Genomic DNA, 12,088 nt, shown 5'->3' with positions numbered 1-12,088 from the left:
GGTTGGACCTGACAATCATTCCTCCATGGCAAAAGTTGCTTAAAGTGACTAACATTATCCTTTGTAGTTACATCAAGAGCTTTCTCGTTTGTCATGGTCCTTACAACTCACTCTTTTCTTAGATCTGGAACGTGTTACTTATTTAATAAAGTGAGCTATCAGAAGCTGCCACCTGTGTGCCAACATGTACTGTCCCTTCTTTGGGCTAAAAGCTAGCTATATTTCTCAGCTTTCTTTGCCCTTGGGCCATATGACTTAATCCTCTCCAGTGGAATGTGAGGGGAAGTGATGTGAACTGCTTTTAGACCTGGGTTATGCACATCTTCAAATTCTGTGCCTGAGATGTCACTGAACACCTACTCTGGACAGTTATATGCATAAAAATGTAAAAGCATCAATTGTGTTATGCTGTTGAGGTCTATTTTTTACAATGGCGTTTAGTTAGCCTACTTAGGCTAATAGCTGAGTCAGGCAGGCATTTGGGCCTGTGCTCATAATAAACCATTCAGGTGATTTTTGGATATATATGTTTTTGAACATTTTCAGGGACCAAATCATTACAACCTCCTTTAGCTGGGGAAGAGGGGCAGGAGTGAGAAGTTCCAGGCATAGAGAAAAGTAAAAGAAGCAAAATAGAGATATGGGGCCACAAACCTGGAGGGTTTGAGAAAGACTAATTGATTCAGTTTGGCTGCATTTTCAGAAGAGGAGTAGAAGTAAATGCACAATTTTAAAGGAATGAGAATCCCAAGCTAAGAGAATTTAGAGTAGACTATGGAGAAAGAATCAGTGAATCTGGGGGGAATGAGGGGGATAAGAGTGATAGGATACTTCATTTGTTTTAGGGGCCACTAATTTAGCATCACTGTAGACTGTAAGTAGGTGAGTCTGGAGAAAGCAGGACACTCAAGAAGTACTACAGGCCTGCAATTAAGAGAAAGTAGCAGCTACCATTTATTGAGTGCTTTATAAGACTTGGGCCCTAGGCAGATTACCTTCTATGCATTATTTCAATTAATGAAAGTAGTACTATAAAATATCTATTTTATGTATAAGAAAGTTTCAAAATGCTAATTAACTTAGCCCAAATCATGTGGGTGTACATATATACCATAGATCCACCATTCTATCTATCTATCTATCTATCTATTGATCACAGTATTTCAATGAAGTTTAAATTAATGGTAAATCCAAATCATGTGTGTGTATATATATTCTAGATCCACCATTCCATCTAGACAGACAGATAGATAAATGGATGGAATGGTGGATCTAGGGTTTGAATTCAGATAAATCTTTCCTCAAAGTTCTTCCTAATTAACTACTACATTATGTTTTATGACACAGTCTAAACTTAGGTAGTAGTAACAAAGGAGCAGACATAAGGGAGAGAAAGAGATGCAGCTGGATTTACCATTAATTTAAACTTCATTGAGATACTGCTAAGCATAAAAAACTGTGCTCAAAATGTAAAACATGGTTCTTGATTACCAAAAAAATGTAGAGTCCAGTGGCAGGAGCTTTGAGCCAGAGTCAACCCAGACAGCGGTCAGGCCATCACAACATTACTGTGCTCCCTTCCAGAAAAAAGGGCATCATGGTAACTGGTCTTCAAAGGTGACCCCTAAAGAACTACGCCTCCTGGTATTTATGTTTTCATGAAATTCCCACACACATTGAATTTGAGCTGGCCTGGGTCTAGGTTTATCCAACATCATATGGCAGAATGGAAGCCTTGCTGATTTGTACCTGCCTAGTCTTTAGGAAGACTGGCAACGTCCGTTTCCTTCCTCCAGGAAAGCTGACTTTTGGGAGTGCTGCCACATAAGAAGTTTGGCTACACCGCTGGAGATTCTACACGGAGGGAACACACAGAAAGACCGCATGGAAAAGAGAAGCGTTCGGATGGCAAGATGATGAAGAGAGGTTCAGCCTTCCCAGAGTCTAAGTTGAGTCTCCTTATGAATTTGGCAACTTTGTGAAAATTCCCAAGTAAGATCAGCAGAACTAATTGATCCCTGACAACTCAGAATGAGGAGAGGTAACAAATGTGGTTCATGGTGGTTGTTTGAAGCTTTTAAGATTTGGGGAATTTTGTTACACAGCAATTGATAACTGAAAGAGAGATGTTACAAATTTGTGAGATACTGGAAAAGGGTAAAAGGAATTTACTTGAACTATAGGAATTATATGGCTAAAATAACAACAATGCACATTATAATATTATCAGGCATGCTTTATTCAAATCCTTGATTGCAACTGAACATTCTTATTGCATCGTGTGTTACTCTGAATTCAGATATACAAAAAACATGCCATGTAGCACTAGAAACAAGAATATCACATCCTTCCTATTATAGCAACATGCATTGGCTCCTAATCCAATGCACTGAGCCCATACGGAGGGTTAAAAACTGTTCCCCCAAACCAATGCTATAAAAAAACTTCCCTGATTTATGCATTTCATCTACTCTAATTATCATCATAGTTAGAAATGCCATTCCTTCACGTATAATGAAATAGTCTGTTCAGACAGCTGTCCAGTTACTTCAAATTCCAGTCATCCATCATCTAAATCTGTACAGAGTGGCATGTGTTATTAACCCGTTGCTTTTTAAAGGCTACCTGGTTTTGTGACTTCAAACTATAATTGCTGGTCAGAGGACATTACTACACTGAGTTCTCATTTCTCTGCCTAAAATAAATGAACTGTATGTGGAAAAAAGGCATAAATTCAATCCTTTCCCACCACTTATAAGATGCAAATGAGTTGTGTTGCAGGTAAGGCAATTTCTTTTACGGAGTTGACATGTAATAAATATCTGTGGAGTGAACACATGATCTCCATGATCCATTGCATATTGATTTTGAGATAAAATGAAGGGTTAATTATGAGTCCTAGCTAAATGAAGAGAAACTGACTTGGGCAAGGCAATAATGCATTGTTCTGAGGGAAAAGGAATATGATTGTCTAATTTGATGGCATTAGAAAGAACAGGGCATGCCTCTTTTTCAGCTGGAACCATGGAGGTTATAGAAGAGAAGAAGTTTCCTGCTGTGCCAGAAACCCTTAAGAAAAAGCGAAGGAATTTTGCAGAGCTGAAGGTCAAGTGCCTGAGAAAGAAGTTTGCCCAAAAGATGCTTTGAAAGGCAAGGAGGAAGCTTACCCAGGAAAAAGCCACGCACTATCACAAGGAATATAGGCAGATGTACAGAACTGAAATTCGAATGACAAGGATGGCAAGAAAAGCTGGCAACTTCTATGTACCTGCAGAACCCAAATTGGAGTTTGTCATCAGGATCAGAGGTATCAATGGTGTGAGCCCAAAGGTCTGAAAGGTGTTGCGGCTCCTTCGCCTTCATCAAATTTTCAACAGAACATTTGTGAAGCTTGACAAGGCTTCAATTAACATGCTGAGGATTGTAGAGCCATACATTGCATGGGGGCACCCAAATCTGAATTCAGTAAATGAACTAATCTACCAGCGTGGTTATGACAAAATCAATAAGAAGCGAATTGCTTTGACATTTAATGCTTATGATTGCTCGATGTCTTGGTAAATACGGCGTCATCTGCATGGAGGATCAGATTCATAAGATCTATACTGTTGGAAAACTCTTCAAAGAAGCAAATAACTTTCTGTGGCTCTTCAAATTACCTTTTCCACCAGGCAGAGTGAAGAAAAAGACCACTTATTTTGTAGAAGGTGGAAATGCTGGCAACAGGGAGGACCAGATCAACAGGCTTATTAGAAGAATGAACTAAGGTGTCTACCATGATTACTTTTCTAAGCTGGTCAGTTAATAAACAGTGCCTGCTCTCAGATTGAAATAAAAAAAAAAAAGAACAGTGCATGATAGTCATAAACTTTATTTTTTTAAAGACAACATTAAAATATATTTTCATAAAATAATCATAAACTTTCTACAAATAAATTGTCAGTTTTGGAAATGCAAACAAAATATTTGAGAATTATGGGAGGTTCTTCCTCATACATGCACAAGTCCTGTTAATATGATAGGATTCTGGGCCTAGAAAGGACTATGCTTATATATATGCATAATTTACAGGTGAAAATTGGCATTATTACTGGTGTGAAACTTGGAAGGTCACTGTTGAATAAAAAGGCTGTGAAAGTTTACTTTTTCTCATTGTTTTGCATAAAAGTAAAGACGTACATAGCCACACAAACACACAGAGAAACAAAATCTATAACAGAAAAGTGAAATGTTTCTTTTATTTTCTCCCACTCACATTTCTACTCCCCAGAGATAACTAGTGTTAACAGGTACATAAAGTTTCAAACACATTGATGAATCCATGCAAACAGACAGCAACATAGACACGTACATAAAAGTGTGGGGTTATGAGAGACATGTTTTTCTGCAACCTGCTTTTTATAGTGACCAGTAACACATAATGGATCTTCATCACTGTCAGTGCATACAAAGCTACTTCACTTCTTAGATGGATTTGTTGTTATTCCAAAGGCTGGGTGAAACAATTTATTTAATGCTTTGGGTAGTGATGGACATTTATGTGATGTCAAATGGTGTGACTACTTCTGTGGCAAGATAATAACAATAATAATAATAATATTTATCATTGCAATAGCTGACATTGTCACATACTATGCACTAAGCACTATGCCAAATGCTTTATGTGCTTAGTCTTCTTAGCAACATTTTGAGGCAAGCATTATTAATTGTTCTTTTTAGATGGAGATTTGGAGGATGGGGAATGGTGACACACTGTCCATGTGACACAATTAATCCTCAACAGAACTACGATTTGAACCCAGGTTTCCCTGTGCCTAAATTTTTAGCCACCACACAAAACTGTCCTAAAAAAACTTCAGTAGAATTACTAAGTAAAAGGACATGTCCATTTAAACTTCTGCAGCATACTATTCCATTTTAGTCTACTCAAATATTTAGTGTATTAATTTAAGTGCATTTGTGTAACTAAAAGATCATATACTCATTTAGAAATAATGATGTATCTACTCTAGCATTTCATGAAACAGTTTGAGAGAGCTCATTTCATGTGTCACTGTCATTAGTGTGTTCATAATCACCAGAGTTACTTTTGAGTCTTCTTGCCTAGCTTTTCAGCACACATCATTCTGACTTTCATTTAAGTCGAAGGGGACATAAGACTTTTGGAAACTAGTGTGAATCTGTCCATGACAATTTTATCCGTAGGTCTAAGTAGCCACTCACATTATATTAGAGCATTTTTTTTCTATTTTTTATTCTTCCTATAAGTGCTATATCTGCTTTCCAACATATAACCAGTTACTGAATTGTCCTTAAAAAGTGATATAAAATCTTTAATAAAAACACAAACATATAGACTAGTAGAATGAAAACCTGTGTTCAATAAGTGCCTTTATTTTTATTTTGCTGAGGAAAATGTAGGGAGGTTCCTGGATCTAGCAACAAACTTACTAGATCCAGAGAAGGGTCAAATGATATGGAGACACACACACATGCACACACACACACACACACACACACACACACACACAGAGAGAGAGAGAGAGAGAGAGAGAGAGAGAGAGGGAGAGAGAGAAAGAAAGAAAAAGAACCAATTCAAATCACAACAAAACAGAAACCAAAGCTGGGCAATTTTGTCATATCCTAATTTAATAGAAAAGGAAAAGGAAGGAACAAAGTCATATACAACAGTTAGTTCACCAGAGTAAGAACTGCTGGTTTAGGCCGGGAGTGGTGGCTCATGCCTGTAATCCCAGCACTTTGGGAGGCTGGGGCGGGCAGATCACAAGGTCAGGAGTTCAACACCAGCCTGACCAACATGGTGAAACCCCGTCTTTACTAACAACACAAAAATTAGCTGGGTGTGGTGGCATGAACCTGTAATACCAGCTACTCAGGAGGCTGAGGCAAGAGAATTGCTTGAACCCAGGAGGTGGAGGTTGCAGCGAGCCATGATCGTGCCACTGCACTCCAGCCTGGGTGACAGAGCAAGACTCTGTCTCAAAAAAAAAAAGAAGTGTTGGCTTAAACTGATTAAAGCATCATCAGTGTATCAAATATTTAGAGATTTGGATTGTAAGCAACAGAGACCCACTCTGATAATTTGAGCAGAAAAGTAGTTTATTTACAAGACAGCAAGTAACTCACATAATCTCTAGAAGGGCTGAAGATCCAGGCTTGTTGATTACATTAGGAAATTAAAGTAAAATCCACGACTCACACCGTAGACCTGGTCCTATGATAACTCCATTGTCACTACCAAAGAGCACGGACTGCACACTTCTTTCCAGCTGTGTTTGTTCCTAGCTCTATGGCTAAAAATACTGTCACTGCTGCCTCTGAAAACTGGATGAGGCCACCAGAGACATATTTGCAAGACTGGGTTTCTATGTAGTATCTGTTTTCTTTTTTTTCATAACATTGGCTTTTTGTTGAAAATCCAGGCACCTGGTCTGATTGGCAGTCTATATCATTTGTCAGTGCTGCTGTTAAGGAGGCTGAGAAGTCCATTATCTGCCATTCTCTTAGTTGTTTGACTCACAAGTTCATATATGGAAAGGTGGGTCAGTTGCTGGGGCTAGTGAAATAATACAGCAATAAATAATGACTCTTATTTGTTGACCAAAAAAAATGAGTTTTTCTTATTAAGGATATTTGCATTCCTTACAATTCTAAAAATAAGTAATTATAGACCATATTGCATGTAATTTCTGAGATGGTTACAGTAGAGAAGAGGTTGACTTTAAGCTTCTTGAAGGATAAGTTGTATAAACATTGGCTCATCAGTCTCATAAAGGAATTCTATTTCCTGCACTAGAACTGGCAACAATTTCATGAGAGCGAAGTGTTCTATACATACTGTATCAAGCTTTTTCATAATCATAATATTTGGAACGTCTGTGGCGCCTTCCCCTTTCAAAGTACTTTAACAAACATTAGCTATAATTGTAAAGAGCTTTAGGATCCTTAGGGATGAAAAGTATTGTATAAATGTGCCATGTAACCATGCCTATTACTTCTGTACATTGCTGCATAAATTATCAGAAAATGAGTAAATGGATTTCAGTCTCATGCACTTGAATGTTAATTGGGAAGAAAAATCTTCTTTCACCAGTTTGGAGATGACAATTATATCACAGTCTATTTGCTTTTGTAGATATTCACTCTTTGTTAATCTTGACAGATTATAACCTCAGGTGCACTCTGTGTCTGGAAGTCTTTGTGTGTATCTTGACACAAAGTTTAGTGTCAATTCTGATGTTCAGTCTGCTGTGAAGACATGCTACAGTATCTGCAGCCTTGCTATATATCACTCTTGTACATGTATCTAGATTCTGCTGAAGCAGAGAATCTAATCCTAGCAGTTATTACTTCACTGAGCAGCCATAATGCTTCTGCGAGTTTTGTTATTGTTTGGTGATGGATTACAATAAAGAAATTTAAAATACTATGTTAACAATTTTTAAAATATCAAATTCTACACTTTTATTGAGAGACACGTTTATTAACAGTTCTTTCTTGATAGCATGCCAAATACAGGTTGTTGATTCCTGAGGTTTAGTTCTCATTGCACAAAGTTTAATTTTTAAACAATGGCACTCTGTATTTTAGCTTCTCTTAGTTTTGCCAGGCATGAGAAAAAAAAAATCAAATAAGCATAAGGCTTGGCTATTTTAAAGGGAGTTTTCAGATTTTCTGAAATACTACTAATTTTCTTGCCCTTGAATTCTAATATCCAAACTACCACCATAATTAATCCTTTTTAACATCTCTCCATTTCATACTTTATTTTCATATTGAACAAGGCTAGTCTTGACATCTCATGGACCTTCTAAACTATACTCCCACCATGGGTCAAGAAATTCAGTTCTATATTATTTAAATAGGGGTAAGAACCCTCTCACTATTAAGGGCTCATGTCTGAAACATTTCTCTTGAGCCAAAATGGGCTGTTGCAACCTGACCTACTTTAGGTTCAGCCTGGCTTTTGGTCCTTTCCCGTGGATGAGTGAGGCAGGCCTGGCGTAACACAACAGGCATCAGTAGAAATTTCAGGTATATGGAGATCACGGCAGCTAAGGAAGATTATTAGCATATGTGAACGTGAATTTTGAGCTGCTACAGCTTCTAATTTGAAAGGGAGCCCAGAAATGCAGAATTTTCAAATAGCAACAGTATAGTCGGAAAATAATAGCACTGCACAAATGCTTCTGTGGACATTTCATCTGGAGATGGAAAACTTTACAACCATGGCTTTCCTTCTTTCCTTGACTTCTAGTTTGACTTCTAGCTCATAGGTTCCGAACCTTGGCAGTTCTCCTAGGCTGCACTCCTGCAGGTGTACCCCAACTTGGTGATGGGGTCTCCCACAGCCACCACTTAAGTTTAGGCAAATGACACTTTGTGCTTGAGCTATCATGATAGTCCTCAAACCATTTGCTTTGTCTCCAGTTTCTCTCTACTTTAATATAAACTTCCCACAAGTGACAGATTAATCTTCCCCATAGTGGCTTTCATTGTATCACTATCTTGCTCAAAATCCTTTAATTGCTTTGCATTTCATAGAAGAAGAGATTTAAACTCTCACATTAATAAATTGCAGTCCATCATAAGGGCTTACCATGGCCCCATCACTGTACTAAGTGGTTTACATGCATTATCTCATTTAATTATCGCATTGAGGTAGATATTATTATCCTTATTCTATGGGTGCAGAAACTGAGGCTAATCTCCCATTGACCTCATTTTATATAATAAAAATATATATAATCCTACAATGGCCTGGAATCATACATTTAAAAATGAAAAAAAAAAATCTCAATTTCTCTCCAAGCTCTACAAATTACCAGCTGGGCATCTTTTTCAGAGAGTCATGAAAACTCTCTAAGCCTCATCTTCATCATCTAGAGAATAAGAAAAACAATGCCTATCCCTCAAGGTTATTCAGGATAAAAGAAAACGATTTAAAATAGTACTCCAATGACATAAGTTAATATTATTAATGTAAAGCAAAAGATGAGTTTGCGTATCTTACTAAATTAAATGTCTAGGAAGAATACACAATGAAATACATGTTGGTGGAACTGCAGATTGCCTACATAATGTGATTTCATGGCTGCTCACATGACTACTCTAGCTCTTCCTCCTCCTACCGACTCCACACACACATTTATTGAGTGCAATTTGTATGCTAGATACTGCATCTACAGGAAAGGCAGACATTCAGGATGGCTTCCAGTTTTCTGTGATAAGAATTAGAGGAGGAAGAGTGTGTTTATGGGGGAGAAGAGATTGAGCTCAGTTTTGAACATGTTAATATCTGTAATTTTTGAGTGGACTTCTTAGAAGAGCATCCAAGAGGACAAACATAAAGTTCCATGGCTCAGAACACAAAGCAGGGCTGGAGATAAAAATATGAGAATTTTACACACAAAAATTTTTATTTAGTGTCATGGGACAGAATAAGAACACCTGGAGAGAGAATCAGAAGAATATGAAGCCAAGCATCCTGAGTACAATATTTAAAGGTCAGATAAGGAGGAGGAGACAGGAACAGTGACAAGAAAAAAGAAGCCAAAGGTGGTGCCACAGAGGAGGCTGTTTTCAACTATACTGGAAGATCCAGAAGGGTTTCTTGTATTCTTAGAAAAACAGGTATTAATGAAATGGGGAGCAGAACCCGGACACGATGATTCAACTGTCTTCTTAAGATATGGGAAAATCCTATTCCTAATGCTATACACTTTTAAACTGCTGTTACACACTTGTGGTTGGTTTTGGGGGGAAAATCATGAAGATATTGATCATCTGAAGGGCCATGAGAACATTAGGGACTATGAAGTGTTTTTTTTTTAGTATTTGGCTACAGGCTCGGGGAGTGAGGTCTAATAAGATGGGTGGGACTAACTGTAAAATCTTGCTATATTTTTGCCAAGAGACTGACCTGGTTTTAGTTTTCTGGAGTTTTTATAACTGCTAAAATATGCCTCATTTCATGCTAGTGTTGAAATGGCCTTTATCTTAGAAATCAAACAAGGAGACAAAGCTCCCTTAAAAGTTTGATTTCTCAGGGAAAATGGCTAATCAGCAAAATAGCATTTTCTTCTCTCCTGAGTGCATAGTATGCTGATTTGATTTCTAAATGCTATGGGTGCCATCAAAATGCTGATGAAATCAACTCTGTACACCCTGCCTTAGGGGCAATACTTGTACCCAAAAGTAAGAAGCAGTGAAAAACAGGCTTGTCCACATATCTGTCTTACCCTTTTCTCCCTTTTTGAAAATATTTCACTGTTATTGTTGTTGCTCTCCATTTATTTTTTAAGAGCATCTGTTAGCACGATGCACTGTTTAAGTCCTAGGGACATATCAGTAAACCAGAGACAAAAATACACTGCTCTCATGTTGTTTATAGTCTAGTGGGAAGTAGGTTAAAAGATTACTTCCAGAAAGAAAATCATGCACACCCCCAAATGTGTTACTCTGTCAGTGTACTTCCCACTTATAATTCATTAATATTTGTTAGCTCATTGGTACTAATTTGTTGTTAGATTATCTAGCTGAAACATCGGAGAGTAGGAGTTGATGAAAATGGAAATAGGGAAAGGTAAATTTTGAAAGCAGGGGTAGACAAAATTTTGAAAAGATTAGAAAAATGGCAGAAGAACAAGAACATCTGTGTTCTTGATGTAGAAAAACATGAGAGTTGGGAAAAAAAAGGAGAACAAGGAGATCAGATCATTTTCTTCTGTTCATGTCAGTTAAAAGCACTGAGAATTTGGTATTGCTAGTTTAAGCCGGTGGAGATTTGAGGTAAACCCAACCCCACTAACATCACAATTTCGCTAGAAGTTTATGAAGCTGGAACACATTCAAAACACCACACCCTTTTCACTTAACACCAAAAAAGACTACATCTATCCAAGACTTAGTGGATAGGAAGGACAAATAAGAAATAACATCTAAACAATCTGTACTAGTCAAGAAAATAAGGTGTCAATAACTCCAAATACGCCATATTGAACTGATCAGATATTTCTGCAATGAGTGGAGACTGTCCAACAAAATTCTGTCTCCGAACATTACTAAGCTCTTAGCATATCTTCGGTTCTCATTCCTTTCAGATTTGCATGTTGAGAAAATGATTTATGAAATGACTTATGTTATAAAGACTTTAACCCAGTCTGGCAAACAAGAAAGCTAATTAGTGGCAATGATTTACTTCTGATTGGAAATTCATAACTTGCTGGGTCATGACCCGTAATTAATATATTTTCTGCATTTCTTTCTTTAAGATAATTGATGGTGCATATTGAGTGTTGCTTTAGGAAAACTTGTGTCTTAAATGCAATTAAAATTAAGCCATAATCTTGTGTAGGTAAATTATGTTAGATAATTCAAATCAAAGAATCCTCAGAGTCTCATAATAACAGAAGAATTAAATGTCTTATTTAAAATCATACTGAATAAACATAACCTCATAGAAAACACACTTCTTTGTTTCCTGAAACGGCATTAAAATATATAGTCATAACAAGTCATTGCTAGAGAGAAAATATTCTCCCAAGTTATCAGTTAGTAGAGTACAATGTGTAAACCAAAAACAATTTGGAAGGCTTCCCCCAGCCATTTGAATGGACTTCCTCCTCAGCCAGGGCTCTTTTATCATTTAACCTGAGAGACTGTTTCAGGCCATACCAGGAAGTGGAGTCAGACATGTCTCATTATACCTCTGTGGCGTTAACATCCACAGAGACTTTAAGTCCGATCAGAAACATTTTACAACCTATTCTCTCTAAAGCCTAGTACCTAAAAGCTTCCTCTGCAAATAATAACTTGGGTCTCCATAATTATCTTAACCCAGGCATTTCTTTCTATTAATCCGAGGTCTTCAGATAAACCCAAGCAATTGCCAACCCGAAAAATTTTAAATGTACCTATAAGCTGGAAGCTCCACTTCAAGTTGTCCCACCTTTCTGGACCAAACCAGTGTATGTCTTAAATGTGTCTGATTGAAGACTCATGTCTCCCTTAAATGTATAAAACCAAGCTGCACCCTGAACACCCTGGGTACCTGTTCTTAGGAAGT

At 37.4% G+C, this 12,088-nt stretch overlaps 1 protein-coding gene and 1 pseudogene across 5 annotated transcripts in view; one reads left to right on the top strand and one right to left on the bottom strand.

Moving 5' to 3' along the window:
• TENM2 (teneurin transmembrane protein 2) overlaps positions 1-12,088 on the bottom strand; it is a 3,238,122-nt gene that overhangs the window by 2,213,894 nt on the left and 1,012,140 nt on the right. The window lies entirely within an intron of this gene.
• LOC100969115 (large ribosomal subunit protein uL30-like) lies at positions 3,023-3,873 on the top strand (annotated as a pseudogene).

Source organism: Pan paniscus, chromosome 4 (assembly GCF_029289425.2).
Source record: "Pan paniscus chromosome 4, NHGRI_mPanPan1-v2.0_pri, whole genome shotgun sequence".
Taxonomy (NCBI): Eukaryota; Metazoa; Chordata; class Mammalia; order Primates; family Hominidae; genus Pan; species Pan paniscus.
The sequence above is the reverse complement of the archived record's forward strand: the minus strand, read 5'-3'. Positions and strand labels throughout refer to the sequence as shown.